The 14,873-nt window shown below is 35.8% G+C and overlaps 6 non-coding genes across 6 annotated transcripts; all 6 read left to right on the forward strand.

Moving 5' to 3' along the window:
* The first annotated feature begins 946 nt into the window (after positions 1-946).
* On the forward strand, positions 947-1,039 carry TRNAI-UAU (transfer RNA isoleucine (anticodon UAU)). Its single transcript is given in 2 exon segments — positions 947-984; positions 1,004-1,039. It is a non-coding gene; the product is annotated as a tRNA-Ile (tRNA).
* Positions 1,040-1,822: 783 nt separating this feature from the next.
* TRNAI-UAU (transfer RNA isoleucine (anticodon UAU)) lies at positions 1,823-1,915 on the forward strand. The gene is given in 2 exon segments: positions 1,823-1,860; positions 1,880-1,915. It is a non-coding gene; the product is annotated as a tRNA-Ile (tRNA).
* A 1,682-nt stretch (positions 1,916-3,597) lies between these two features.
* On the forward strand, positions 3,598-3,690 carry TRNAI-UAU (transfer RNA isoleucine (anticodon UAU)). The gene is given in 2 exon segments: positions 3,598-3,635; positions 3,655-3,690. It is a non-coding gene; the product is annotated as a tRNA-Ile (tRNA).
* Positions 3,691-8,639: 4,949 nt separating this feature from the next.
* TRNAI-UAU (transfer RNA isoleucine (anticodon UAU)) lies at positions 8,640-8,732 on the forward strand. The gene is given in 2 exon segments: positions 8,640-8,677; positions 8,697-8,732. It is a non-coding gene; the product is annotated as a tRNA-Ile (tRNA).
* Positions 8,733-10,413: 1,681 nt separating this feature from the next.
* Positions 10,414-10,506, forward strand: TRNAI-UAU (transfer RNA isoleucine (anticodon UAU)). The gene is given in 2 exon segments: positions 10,414-10,451; positions 10,471-10,506. It is a non-coding gene; the product is annotated as a tRNA-Ile (tRNA).
* A 2,630-nt stretch (positions 10,507-13,136) lies between these two features.
* On the forward strand, positions 13,137-13,229 carry TRNAI-UAU (transfer RNA isoleucine (anticodon UAU)). The gene is given in 2 exon segments: positions 13,137-13,174; positions 13,194-13,229. It is a non-coding gene; the product is annotated as a tRNA-Ile (tRNA).
* The last annotated feature ends 1,644 nt before the right edge of the window (positions 13,230-14,873 follow it).

A 14,873-nucleotide genomic window follows, 5' to 3' on the forward strand; every position in this document is an offset into this window, starting at 1 on the left:
AAGGACATCAGTAAGCACCACTGGCATAATGGATAAGTCACTGTCCTCCTAAGCCAGGGGTTGTGGGTCCAAGTCCCATCTGGGGTGGAAGTCATTACAACAAGTGTCTCATCACTAGAGTTGATATTTTATCCTTGCTTCAACTGTACAACAGTCTTGCAGTGTTAAGCTTGTAAAAAATGACCACAGAAGCTAAATATGACATTTATTATGATAACATTGTTGTTGGTTTATTTTAAACCTTTTCTATCACCGTGGACAGCTTATTCAAGTGCCATCTGGCATGCATGTTTGTTTGTTGCTCATCATTCATCACCAAAAATTATTTTCTTTTTCAATACTTATGACTGTACTGATTGTATTGAATAAAATCCACATCAAATTGATTTTCTGCAATATAGCATGATAATCCATACTGACAGCTCTGGATAGTACCAGCACATTTCTTGCTGGACTTGGTAATGCAAAGAACACAGTAAACAGCTTCACTTTTTTTCAAAAATAAATAATTGACTATTAAAAACCTATCAGTCTTAAATAAGGACATCATTAAGCACCACTGGCATAATGGTTAAGGCACTGTTCTCCTAAGCCAGTGGTTGTGGGTTTTAGTCCCGTCTGAGTTGGAAGTCATTACAGCAAGTGTCTCATCACTAGAGTTGATATTTTATCCTTGCTTCAACTGTACAACAGTCTTGCAGTGTTTAGCTTGCAAAAAATGAACACAGAAGCTAAAAAATGACATTTATTATGATAACATTGTTGTTTATTTTTTTTAAACCTTTTCTATCACCGTGGACAGCTTATTCAAGTGCCATCTGGCATGCACGTTCGTTTGTTGCTCATCATTCATCACCAAATATGATTTTCTATTTCAATTCTTATGACTATACTGATTGTATTGAATAAAATCCACATCTAGCATAACCAACAGATGCTGCTAAGTGCTCCAGTGGCGCAATTGGTCAGCGCACGGTACTTATAAGACAGTATCTGTTGAGCAATGCCGAGGTTGTAAGTTCAAACCTCACCTGGAGCAGCTTTGTTTACTGTTTTTATTCTTTTTCTTATGTCAATAATCATTGATTATAAACTGCTACCTTAATATTTAATATGATATTACAAAGGATGGAAGAAAGAAAGAAAAAACACAAACATGATTGTGCATTTAAGTTGTCAGCACACATCTGCTTTGGTTCAAATGCACTGCATATCTTCCTTCAGTCAGCCAACAAAACAGCAATGGAAAAGATTAACATACTGTTGGTAAAGCAGTTGCATCAAATTGATTTTCTGCAATATAGCATAATAATCCATACTGACAGCTCTGGATAGTACCAGCACATTTCCTGCTGGACTTGGTAACGCAAAGAACACAGTAAACAGCTTCACTTTTTCCTCAAAAATAAATAATTGACTATTAAAAACCTAACAGTCTAAAATAATGGATAAGTCACTGTCATCCTAAGCCAGGGGTTGTGGGTCCAAGTCCCATCTGGGGTGGAAGTCATTACACCAAGTGTCTCATCACTAGAGTTGATATTTTATCCTTGCTTCAACTGTACAACAGTCTTGCAGTGTTTAGCTTGTAAAAAATGACCACAGAAGCTAAATATGACATTTATTATGATAACTTTGTTGTTGGTTTATTGTAAACCTTTTCTATCACCGTGGACAGCTTATTCAAGTGCCATCTGGCATGCATGTTCGTTTGTTGCTAATCATTCAACACCAAAAATTATTTTCTTTTTCAATACTTATGACTGTACTGATTGTATTGAATAAAATCCACATCTAGCATAACCAAATGATTTTGCTAAGTGCTCCAGTGGCGCAATTGGTTAGCGCGCGGTGCTTATAAAACAGTATCTGTTTTGCAATGCCGAGGTTGTGAGTTCAAACCTCACCTGGAGCAGCTTTGTATACTGTTTTTTTCCTTTACTTATGTCATTAGTCATTGATTATAAACTGCTACCTAAATATTTAATATGATATTACAAATGATGGAAGAAAAAAAAAAACACAAATATGATTGTGCATTTAAGTTGTAAGCACACATCTGCTTTAGTTCAAATGCACTGCATATCTTCCTTCAGTCAGCCAACAAAACAGCAATGGAAAAGATAAACATACTGTTGGTAAAGCAGTTGCATCAAATTGATTTTCTGCAATATAGCATGATAATCCATACTGACAGCTCTGGATAGTACCAGCACATTTCTTGCTGGACTTGGTAATGCAAAGAACACAGTAAACAGCTTCACTTTTTTTCAAAAATAAATAATTGACTATTAAAAACCTATCAGTCTTAAATAAGGACATCATTAAGCACCACTGGCATAATGGTTAAGGCACTGTTCTCCTAAGCCAGTGGTTGTGGGTTTTAGTCCCGTCTGAGTTGGAAGTCATTACAGCAAGTGTCTCATCACTAGAGTTGATATTTTATCCTTGCTTCAACTGTACAACAGTCTTGCAGTGTTTAGCTTGCAAAAAATGAACACAGAAGCTAAAAAATGACATTTATTATGATAACATTGTTGTTTATTTTTTTTAAACCTTTTCTATCACCGTGGACAGCTTATTCAAGTGCTACCTGGCATGCACGTTCGTTTGTTGCTCATCATTCATCACCAAATATGATTTTCTATTTCAATTCTTATGACTATACTGATTGTATTGAATAAAATCCACATCTAGCATAACCGACAGATGCTGCTAAGTGCTCCAATGGCGCAATTGGTCAGCGCACGGTACTTATAAGACAGTATCTGTTGAGCAATGCCGAGGTTGTAAGTTCAAACCTCACCTGGAGCAGCTTTGTTTACTGTTTTTATTCTTTTTCTTATGTCAATAATCATTGATTATAAACTGCTACCTTAATATTTAATATGATATTACAAAGGATGGAAGAAAGAAAGAAAAAACACAAACATGATTGTGCATTTAAGTTGTCAGCACACATCTGCTTTGGTTCAAATGCACTGCATATCTTCCTTCAATCAGCCAACAAAACAGCAATGGAAAAGATTAACATACTGTTGGTAAAGCAGTTGCATCAAATTGATTTTCTGCAATATAGCATAATAATCCATACTGACAGCTCTGGATAGTACCAGCACATTTCCTGCTGGACTTGGTAACGCAAAGAACACAGTAAACAGCTTCACTTTTTCCTCAAAAATAAATAATTGACTATTAAAAACCTAACAGTCTTAAATAATGGATAAGTCACTGTCCTCCTAAGCCAGGGGTTGTGGGTCCAAGTCCCATCTGGGGTGGAAGTCATTACAACAAGTGTCTCATCACTAGAGTTGATATTTTATCCTTGCTTCAACTGTAAAACAGTCTTGCAGTGTTTAGCTTGTAAAAAATGACCACAGAAGCTAAATATGACATTTATTATGATAACATTGTTGTTGGTTTATATTAAACCTTTTCTATCACCGTGGACAGCTTATTCAAGTGCCATCTGGCATGCATGTTCGTTTGTTGCTCATCATTCATCACCAAAAATGATTTTCTTTTTCAATTCTTATGACTGTACTGATTGTATTGAATAAAATCCACATCTAGCATAACCAACTGATGCTGCTAAGTGCTCCAGTGGCGCAATTGGTCAGCGCGCGGTACTTATAAGACAGTATCTGTTGTGCAATGCTGAGGTTGTGAGTTCAAACCTCACCTGGAGCAGCTTTGTATACTGTTTTTTTCCTTTACTTATGTCATTAGTCATTGATTGTAAACTGCTACCTTAATATTTAATATGATATTACAAATGATGGAAGAAAAAAAAAACACAAATATGATTGTGCATTTAAGTTGTCAGCACACATCTGCTTTGGTTCAAATGCACTGCATATCTTCCTTCAGTCAGCCAACAAAACAGCAATGGAAAAGATAAACATACTGTTGGTAAAGCAGTTGCATCAAATTGATTTTCTGCAATATAGCATGATAATCCATACTGACAGCTCTGGATAGTACCAGCACATTTCTTGCTGGACTTGGTAATGCAAAGAACACAGTAAACAGCTTCACTTTTTTTCAAAAATAAATAATTGACTATTAAAAACCTATCAGTCTTAAATAAGGACATCATTAAGCACCACTGGCATAATGGTTAAGGCACTGTTCTCCTAAGCCAGTGGTTGTGGGTTTTAGTCCCGTCTGAGTTGGAAGTCATTACAGCAAGTGTCTCATCACTAGAGTTGATATTTTATCCTTGCTTCAACTGTACAACAGTCTTGCAGTGTTTAGCTTGCAAAAAATGAACACAGAAGCTAAAAAATGACATTTATTATGATAACATTGTTGTTTATTTTTTTTAAACCTTTTCTATCACTGTGGACAGCTTATTCAAGTGCCATCTGGCATGCACGTTCGTTTGTTGCTCATCATTCATCACCAAACATGATTTTCTATTTCAATTCTTATGACTATACTGATTGTATTGAATATAATCCACATCTAGCATAACCGACAGATGCTGCTAAGTGCTCCAGTGGCGCAATTGGTCAGCGCGCGGTACTTATAAGACAGTATCTGTTGAGCAATGCCGAGGTTGTGAGTTCAAACCTCACCTGGATCAGCTTTGTTTACTGTTTTTATTATTTTTCTTATGTCAATAATCATTGATTATAAACTGCTACCTTAATATTTAATATGATATTACAAAGGATGGAAGAAAGAAAGAAAAAACACAAACATGATTGTACATTTAAGTTGTCAGCACACATCTGCTTTGGTTCAAATGCACTGCATATCTTCTTTCAGTCAGCCAACAAAACAGCAATGGAAAAGATTAACATACTGTTGGTAAAGCAGTTGCATCAAATTGATTTTCTGCAATATAGCATGATAATCCATACTGACAGCTCTGGATAGTACCAGCACATTTCCTGCTGGACTTGGTAACGCAAAGAACACAGTAAACAGCTTCACTTTTTCCTCAAAAATAAATAATTGACTATTAAAAACCTAACAGTCTTAAAAAAGAACATCAGTAAGCACCACTGGCATAATGGATAAGTCACTGTCCTCCTAAGCAAGGGTTTGTGGGTTCAAGTCCCATCTGGGGTGGAAGTCATTACAGCAGGTGTCTCATCACTAGAGATGATATTTTATCCTTGCTTCAACTGTAAAACAGTCTTGCAGTGTTTAGCTTGTAAAAAATGACCACAGAAGTTAAATATGACATTTATTATGATGACATTGTTGTTGGTTTATTTTAAACCTTTTCTATCACCGTGGACTGCTTATTCAAGTGCCATCTGGCATGCATGTTCCTTTGTTGCTCATCATTCATCACCAAAAATGATTTTCTTTTTCAATTCTTATGACTGTACTGATTGTATTGAATAAAATCCACATCTAGCATAACCAATTAATGCTGCAAAGTGTTCCATTGGTGCAATTGGTCAGTGCGCGGTACTTGTAAGACAGTATCTGTTGAGCAATGCCGAGGTTGTGAGTTCAAGCTTCTCCTGGATCAGCTTTGTATACTATTTTTTTCCTTTACTTATGTCATTAGTAATTGATTATAAACTGCTACCTTAATATTTAATATGATATTACAAATGATGGAAGAAAGAAAAAAAAACACACAAATATGATTGTGCATTTAAGTTGTAAGCACACATCTGCTTTGGTTCAAATGCACTGCATATCTTCCTTCAGTCAGCCAACAAAACAGCAATGGAAAAGATAAACATACTGTTGGTAAAGCAGTTGCATCAAATTGATTTTCTGCAATATAGCATGATAATCCATACTGACAGCTCTGCATAGTACCAGCACATTTCATGCTGGACTTGGTAATGCAAAGAACACAGTAAACAGCTTCACTTTTTTTCAAAAATAAATAATTGACTATTAAAAACCTATCAGTCTTAAATAAGGACATCAGTAAGCACCACTGGCATAATGGATAAGGCACTGTTCTCCTAAGCCAGTGGTTGTGGGTTTTAGTCCGGTCTGAGTTGGAAGTCATTACAGCAAGTGTCTCATCACTAGAGTTTATATTTTATCCTTGCTTCAACTGTACAACAGTCTTGCAGTGTGTAGCTGGCAAAAAATGACCACAGAAGCTAAAAAATGACATTTATTATGATAACATTGTTGTTGTTTTTTTTAAACCTTTTCTATCACCGAGGACAGCTTATTCAAGTGCCATCTAGCATGCACGTTCGTTTGTTGCTCATCATTCATCACCAAAAATTATTTTCTTTTTCAATTTTTATGACTGTACTGGTTGTATTGAATAAAATCCACATCTAGCATAACCAACAGATGCTGCTAAGTGCTCCAGTGGCGCAATTGGTCAGCGCACAGTACTTATAAGACAGTATCTGTTGAGCAATGCAGAAATTGTAAGTTCAAACCTCACCTGGAGCACCTTTGACTCACCTGGAGCAGCTTTGTTTACTGTTTTTATTCTTTTTCTTATGTCAATAATCATTGATTGTAAACTGCTACCTTAATATTTAATATGATATTACAAAGGATGGAAGAAAGAAAGAAAAAACACAAACATGATTGTGCATTTAAGTTTTCAGCACACATCTGCTTTGGTTCAAATGCACTGCATATCTTCCTTCAGTCAGCCAACAAAACAGCAATGGAAAAGATTAACATATTGTTGGTAAAGCAGTTGCATCAAATTGATTTTCTGCAATATAGCATGATAATCCATACTGACAGCTCTGGATAGCACCAGCACATTTCCTGCTGGACATGGTAATGCAAAGAACACAGTAAACAGCTTCACTTTTTCCTCAAAAATAAATAATTGACTATTAAAAACCTATCAGTCTTAAATAAGGACATCAGTAAGCACCACTGGCATAATGGATAAGTCACTGTCCTCCTAAGCCAGGGGTTGTTGGTCCAAGTCCCATCTGGGGTGGAAGTCATTACAACAAGTGTCTCATCACTAGAGTTGATATTTTATCCTTGCTTCAACTGTACAACAGTCTTGCAGTGTTAAGCTAGTAAAAAATGACAACAGAAGCTAAATATGACATTTATTATGATAACATTGTTGTTGGTTTATTTTAAACCTTTTCTATCACCGTGGACAGCTTATTCAAGTGCCATCTGGCATGCATGTTTGTTTGTTGCTCATCATTCATCACCAAAAATTATTTTCTTTTTCAATACTTATGACTGTACTGATTGTATTGAATAAAATCCACATCAAATTGATTTTCTGCAATATAGCATGATAATCCATACTGACAGCTCTGGATAGTACCAGCACATTTCTTGCTGGACTTGGTAATGCAAAGAACACAGTAAACAGCATCACTTTTTTTCAAAAATAAATAATTGACTATTAAAAACCTATCAGTCTTAAATAAGGACATCATTAAGCAGCACTGGCATAATGGTTAAGGCACTGTTCTCCTAAGCCAGTGGTTGTGGGTTTTAGTCCCGTCTGAGTTGGAAGTCATTACAGCAAGTGTCTCATCACTAGAGTTGATATTTTATCCTTGCTTCAACTGTACAACAGTCTTGCAGTGTTTAGCTTGCAAAAAATGAACACAGAAGCTAAAAAATGACATTTATTATGATAACATTGTTGTTTATTTTTTTTAAACCTTTTCTATCACCGTGGACAGCTTATTCAAGTGCCATCTGGCATGCACGTTCGTTTGTTGCTCATCATTCATCACCAAATATGATTTTCTATTTCAATTCTTATGACTATACTGATTGTATTGAATAAAATCCACATCTAGCATAACCAACAGATGCTGCTAAGTGCTCCAGTGGCGCAATTGGTCAGTGCACGGTACTTATAAGACAGTATCTGTTCAGCAATGCCGAGGTTGTAAGTTCAAACCTCACCTGGAGCAGCTTTGTTTACTGTTTTTATTCTTTTTCTTATGTCAATAATCATTGATTATAAACTGCTACCTTAATATTTAATATGATATTACAAAGGATGGAAGAAAGAAAGAAAAAACACAAACATGATTGTGCATTTAAGTTGTCAGCACACATCTGCTTTGGTTCAAATGCACTGCATATCTTCCTTCAGTCAGCCAACAAAACAGCAATGGAAAAGATTAACATACTGTTGGTAAAGCAGTTGCATCAAATTGATTTTCTGCAATATAGCATAATAATCCATACTGACAGCTCTGGATAGTACCAGCACATTTCCTGCTGGACTTGGTAACGCAAAGAACACAGTAAACAGCTTCACTTTTTCCTCAAAAATAAATAATTGACTATTAAAAACCTAACAGTCTTAAATAATGGATAAGTCACTATCATCCTAAGCCAGGGGTTGTGGGTCCAAGTCCCATCTGGGGTGGAAGTCATTACACCAAGTGTCTCATCACTAGAGTTGATATTTTATCCTTGCTTCAACTGTACAACAGTCTTGCAGTGTTTAGCTTGTAAAAAATGACCACAGAAGCTAAATATGACATTTATTATGATAACATTGTTGTTGGTTTATTGTAAACCTTTTCTATCACCGTGGACAGCTTATTCAAGTGCCATCTGGCATGCATGTTCGTTTGTTGCTAATCATTCAACACCAAAAATAATTTTCTTTTTCAATACTTATGACTGTACTGATTGTATTGAATAAAATCCACATCTAGCATAACCAAATGATTCTGCTAAGTGCTCCAGTGGCGCAATTGGTTAGTGCGCGGTACTTATAAAACAGTATCTGTTGTGCAATGCCGAGGTTGTGAGTTCAAACCTCACCTGGAGCAGCTTTGTATACTGTTTTTTTCCTTTACTTATGTCATTAGTCATTGATTATAAACTGCTACCTAAATATTTAATATGATATTACAAATGATGGAAGAAAAAAAAAACACAAATATGATTGTGCATTTAAGTTGTAAGCACACATTTGCTTTAGTTCAAATGCACTGCATATCTTCCTTCAGTCAGCCAACAAAACAGCAATGGAAAAGATAAACATACTGTTGGTAAAGCAGTTGCATCAAATTGATTTTCTGCAATATAGCATGATAATCCATACTGACAGCTCTGGATAGTACCAGCACATTTCTTGCTGGACTTGGTAATGCAAAGAACACAGTAAACAGCTTCACTTTTTTTCAAAAATAAATAATTGACTATTAAAAACCTATCAGTCTTAAATAAGGACATCATTAAGCACCACTGGCATAATGGTTAAGGCACTGTTTTCCTAAGCCAGTGGTTGTGGGTTTTAGTCCCGTCTGAGTTGGAAGTCATTACAGCAAGTGTCTCATCACTAGAGTTGATATTTTATCCTTGCTTCAACTGTACAACAGTCTTGCAGTGTTTAGCTTGCAAAAAATGAACACAGAAGCTAAAAAATGACATTTATTATGATAACATTGTTGTTTATTTTTTTTAAACCTTTTCTATCACCGTGGACAGCTTATTCAAGTGCTACCTGGCATGCACGTTCGTTTGTTGCTCATCATTCATCACCAAATATGATTTTCTATTTCAATTCTTATGACTATACTGATTGTATTGAATAAAATCCACATCTAGCATAACCGACAGATGCTGCTAAGTGCTCCAATGGCGCAATTGGTCAGCGCACGGTACTTATAAGACAGTATCTGTTGAGCAATGCCGAGGTTGTAAGTTCAAACCTCACCTGGAGCAGCTTTGTTTACTGTTTTTATTCTTTTTCTTATGTCAATAATCATTGATTATAAACTGCTACCTTAATATTTAATATGATATTACAAAGGATGGAAGAAAGAAAGAAAAAACACAAACATGATTGTGCATTTAAGTTGTCAGCACACATCTGCTTTGGTTCAAATGCACTGCATATCTTCCTTCAATCAGCCAACAAAACAGCAATGGAAAAGATTAACATACTGTTGGTAAAGCAGTTGCATCAAATTGATTTTCTGCAATATAGCATAATAATCCATACTGACAGCTCTGGATAGTACCAGCACATTTCCTGCTGGACTTGGTAACGCAAAGAACACAGTAAACAGCTTCACTTTTTCCTCAAAAATAAATAATTGACTATTAAAAACCTAACAGTCTTAAATAATGGATAAGTCACTGTCCTCCTAAGCCAGGGGTTGTGGGTCCAAGTCCCATCTGGGGTGGAAGTCATTACAACAAGTGTCTCATCACTAGAGTTGATATTTTATCCTTGCTTCAACTGTAAAACAGTCTTGCAGTGTTTAGCTTGTAAAAAATGACCACAGAAGCTAAATATGACATTTATTATGATAACATTGTTGTTGGTTTATATTAAACCTTTTCTATCACCGTGGACAGCTTATTCAAGTGCCATCTGGCATGCATGTTCGTTTGTTGCTCATCATTCATCACCAAAAATGATTTTCTTTTTCAATTCTTATGACTGTACTGATTGTATTGAATAAAATCCACATCTAGCATAACCAACTGATGCTGCTAAGTGCTCCAGTGGCGCAATTGGTCAGCGTTCGGTACTTATAAGACAGTATCTGTTGAGCTATGCCGAGGTTGTGAGTTCAAACCTCACCTGGAGCATCTTTGTTTACTGTTTTTATTATTTTTCTTATGTCAATAATCATTGATTATAAACTGCTACCTTAATATTTAATATGATATTACAAAGGATGGAAGAAAGAAAGAAAAAACACAAACATGATTGTGCATTTAAGTTGTCAGCACACATCTGCTTTGGTTCAAATGCACTGCATATCTTCCTTCAGTCAGCCAACAAAACAGCAATGAAAAAGATTAACATATTGTTGGTAAAGCAGTTGCATCAAATTGATTTTCTGCAATATAGCATGATAATCCATACTGACAGCTCTGGATAGTACCAGCACATTTCCTGCTGGACTTGGTAACGCAAAGAACACAGTAAACAGCTTCACTTTTTCCTCAAAAATAAATAATTGACTATTAAAAACCTAACAGTCTTAAATAAGGACATCAGTAAGCACCACTGGCATAATGGATAAGGCACTGTTCTCCTAAGCCAGTGGTTGTGGGTTTTAGTCCGGTCTGAGTTGGAAGTCATTACAGCAAGTGTCTCATCACTAGAGTTGATATTTTATCCTTGCTTCAACTGTACAACAGTCTTGCAGTGTTTAGCTGGCAAAAAATGACCACAGAAGCTAAAAAATGACATTTATTATGATAACATTGTAGTTGTTTTTTTTAAACCTTTTCTATCACCGAGGATAGCTTATTCAAGTGCCATCTAGCATGCACGTTCGTTTGTTGCTCATCATTCATCACCAAAAATTATTTTCTTTTTCAATTTTTATGACTGTACTGGTTGTATTGAATAAAATCCACATCTAGCATAACCAACAGACGCTGCTAAGTGCTCCAGTGGCGCAATTGGTCAGCGCACAGTACTTATAAGACAGTATCTGTTGAGCAATGCAGAGGTTGTAAGTTCAAACCTCACCTGGAGCACCTTTGACTCACCAGGAGCAGCTTTGTTTACTGTTTTTATTCTTTTTCTTATTTCAATAATCATTGATTGTAAACTGCTACCTTAATATTTAATATGATATTACAAAGGATGGAAGAAAGAAAGAAAAAACACAAACATGATTGTGCATTTAAGTTGTCAGCACACATCTGCTTTGGTTCAAATGCACTGCATATCTTCCTTCAGTCAGCCAACAAAACAGCAATGGAAAAGATTAACATACTGTTGGTAAAGCAGTTGCATCAAATTGATTTTCTGCAATATAGCATGATAATCCATACTGACAGCTCTGGATAGTACCAGCACATTTCCTGCTGGACATGGTAATGCAAAGAACACAGTAAACAGCTTCACTTTTTCCTCAAAAATAAATAATTGACTATTAAAAACCTATCAGTCTTAAATAAGGACATCAGTAAGCACCACTGGCATAATGGATAAGTCACTGTCCTCCTAAGCCAGGGGTTGTGGGTCCAAGTCCCATCTGGGGTGGAAGTCATTACAACAAGTGTCTCATCACTAGAGTTGATATTTTATCCTTGCTTCAACTGTACAACAGTCTTGCAGTGTTAAGCTTGTAAAAAATGACCACAGAAGCTAAATATGACATTTATTATGATAACATTGTTGTTGTTTATTTTACACCTTTTCTATCACCGTGGACAGCTTATTCAAGTGCCATCTGGCATGCATGTTCCTTTGTTGCTCATCATTCATCACCAAAAATTATTTTCTTTTTCAATACTTATGACTGTACTGATTGTATTGAATAAAATCCACATCTAGCATAACCAACCGATACTGCTAAGTGCTCCAGTGGCGCAATTGGTCAGTGCGCAGTACTTATAAGACAGTATCTGTTGTGCAATGCTGAGGTTGTGAGTTCAAACCTCACCTGGAAAGGCTTTGTTTACTGTTTTTTTCCTTTACTTATGTCATTAGTCATTGATTATAAACTGCTACCTTAATATTTAATATGATATTACAAATGATGGAAGAAAAAAAAAACACAAATATGATTGTGCATTTAAGTTGTAAGCACACATCTGCTTTGGTTCAAATGCACTGCATATCTTCCTTCAGTCAGCCAACAAAACAGCAATGGAAAAGATAAACATACTGTTGGTAAAGCAGTTGCATCAAATTGATTTTCTGCAATATAGCATGATAATCCATACTGACAGCTCTGGATAGTACCAGCACATTTCCTGCTGGACTTGGTAACGCAAAGAACACAGTAAACAGCTTCACTTTTTCCTCAAAAATAAATAATTGAATATTAAAAACCTAACAGTCTTAAATAAGAACATCAGTAAGCACCACTGGCATAATGGATAAGTCACTGTCCTCCTAAGCCAGGGGTTGTGGGTCCAAGTCCCATCTGGGGTGGAAGTCATTACACCAAGTGTCTCATCACTAGAGTTGATATTTTATCCTTGCTTCAACTGTACAACAGTCTTGCAGTGTTTAGCTTGTAAAAAATGACCACAGAAGCTAAATATGACATTTATTATGATAACATTGTTGTTGGTTTATTTTAAACCTTTTCTATCACCGTGGACAGCTTATTCAAGTGCCATCTGGCATGCATGTTCGTTTGTTGCTAATCATTCAACACCAAAAATTATTTTCTTTTTTAATACTTATGACTGTACTGATTGTATTGAATAAAATCCACATCTAGCATAACCAACTGATTCTGCTAAGTGCTCCAGTGGCGCAATTGGTCAGCGCGCGGTACTTATAAGACAGTATCTGTTGTGCAATGCCGAGGTTGTGAGTTCAAACCTCACTTGGAGCAGCTTTGTATACTGTTTTTTTCCTTTACTTATGTCATTAGTCATTGATTATAAACTGCTACCTTAATATTTAATATGATATTACAAAGGATGGAAGAAAGAAAGAAAAAACACAAACATGATTGTACATTTAAGTTGTCAGCACACATCTGCTTTGGTTCAAATGCACTGCATATCTTCTTTCAGTCAGCCAACAAAACAGCAATGGAAAAGATTAACATACTGTTGGTAAAGCAGTTGCATCAAATTGATTTTCTGCAATATAGCATGATAATCCATACTGACAGCTCTGGATAGTACCAGCACATTTCCTGCTGGACTTGGTAACGCAAAGAACACAGTAAACAGCTTCACTTTTTCCTCAAAAATAAATAATTGACTATTAAAAACCTAACAGTCTTAAATAAGAACATCAGTAAGCACCACTGGCATAATGGATAAGTCACTGTCCTCCTAAGCCAGGGGTTGTGGGTCCAAGTCCCATCTGGGGTGGAAGTCATTACAGCAAGTGTCTCATCACTAGAGTTGATATTTTATCCTTGCTTCAACTGTAAAACAGTCTTGCAGTGTTTAGCTTGTAAAAAATGACCACAGAAGCTAAATATTACATTTATTATGATGACATTGTTGTTGGTTTATTTTAAACCTTTTCTATCACCGTGGACAGCTTATTCAAGTGCCATCTGGCATGCATGTTCCTTTGTTGCTCATCATTCATCATCAAAAATGATTTTCTTTTTCAATTCTTATGACTGTACTGATTGTATTGAATAAAATCCACATCTAGCATAACCAATAAATGCTGCAAAGTGTTCCATTGGTGCAATTGGTCAGTGCGTGGTACTTGTAAGACAGTATCTGTTGAGCAATGCCGAGGTTGTGAGTTCAAGCTTCTCCTGGATCAGCTTTGTATACTGTTTTTTTTCTTTACTTATGTCATTAGTCATTGATTATAAACTGGTACCTTAATATTTAATATGATATTACAAATGATGGAAGAAAAAAAAAACACAAATATGATTGTGCATTTAAGTTGTAAGCACACATCTGCTTTGGTTCAAATGCACTGCATATCTTCCTTCAGTCAGCCAACAAAACAGCAATGGAAAAGATTAACATACTGTTGGTAAGCAGTTGCATCAAATTGATTTTCTGCAATATAGCATGATAATCCATACTGACAGCTCTGCATAGTACCAGCACATTTCATGCTGGACTTGGTAATGCAAAGAACACAGTAAACAGCTTTACTTTTTTCAAAAATAAATAATTGACTATTAAAAACCTATCAGTCTTAAATAAGGACATCAGTAAGCACCACTGGCATAATGGATAAGGCACTGTTCTCCTAAGCCAGTGGTTGTGGGTTTTAGTCCCGTCTGAGTTGGAAGTCATTACAGCAAGTGTCTCATCACTAGAGTTGATATTTTATCCTTGCTTCAACTGTACAACAGTCTTGCAGTGTTTAGCTGGCAAAAAATGACCACAGAAGCTAAAAAATGACACTTATTATGATAACATTGTTGTTGTTTTTTTTAAACCTTTTCTATCACCGAGGACAGCTTATTCAAGTGCCATCTGGCATGCACGTTCGTTTGTTGCTCATCATTCATTACCAAAAATTATTTTCTTTTTCAATTTTTATG

This window comes from Pseudophryne corroboree, chromosome 11 (assembly GCF_028390025.1).
Source record: "Pseudophryne corroboree isolate aPseCor3 chromosome 11, aPseCor3.hap2, whole genome shotgun sequence".
Lineage (NCBI taxonomy): Eukaryota > Metazoa > Chordata > Amphibia > Anura > Myobatrachidae > Pseudophryne > Pseudophryne corroboree.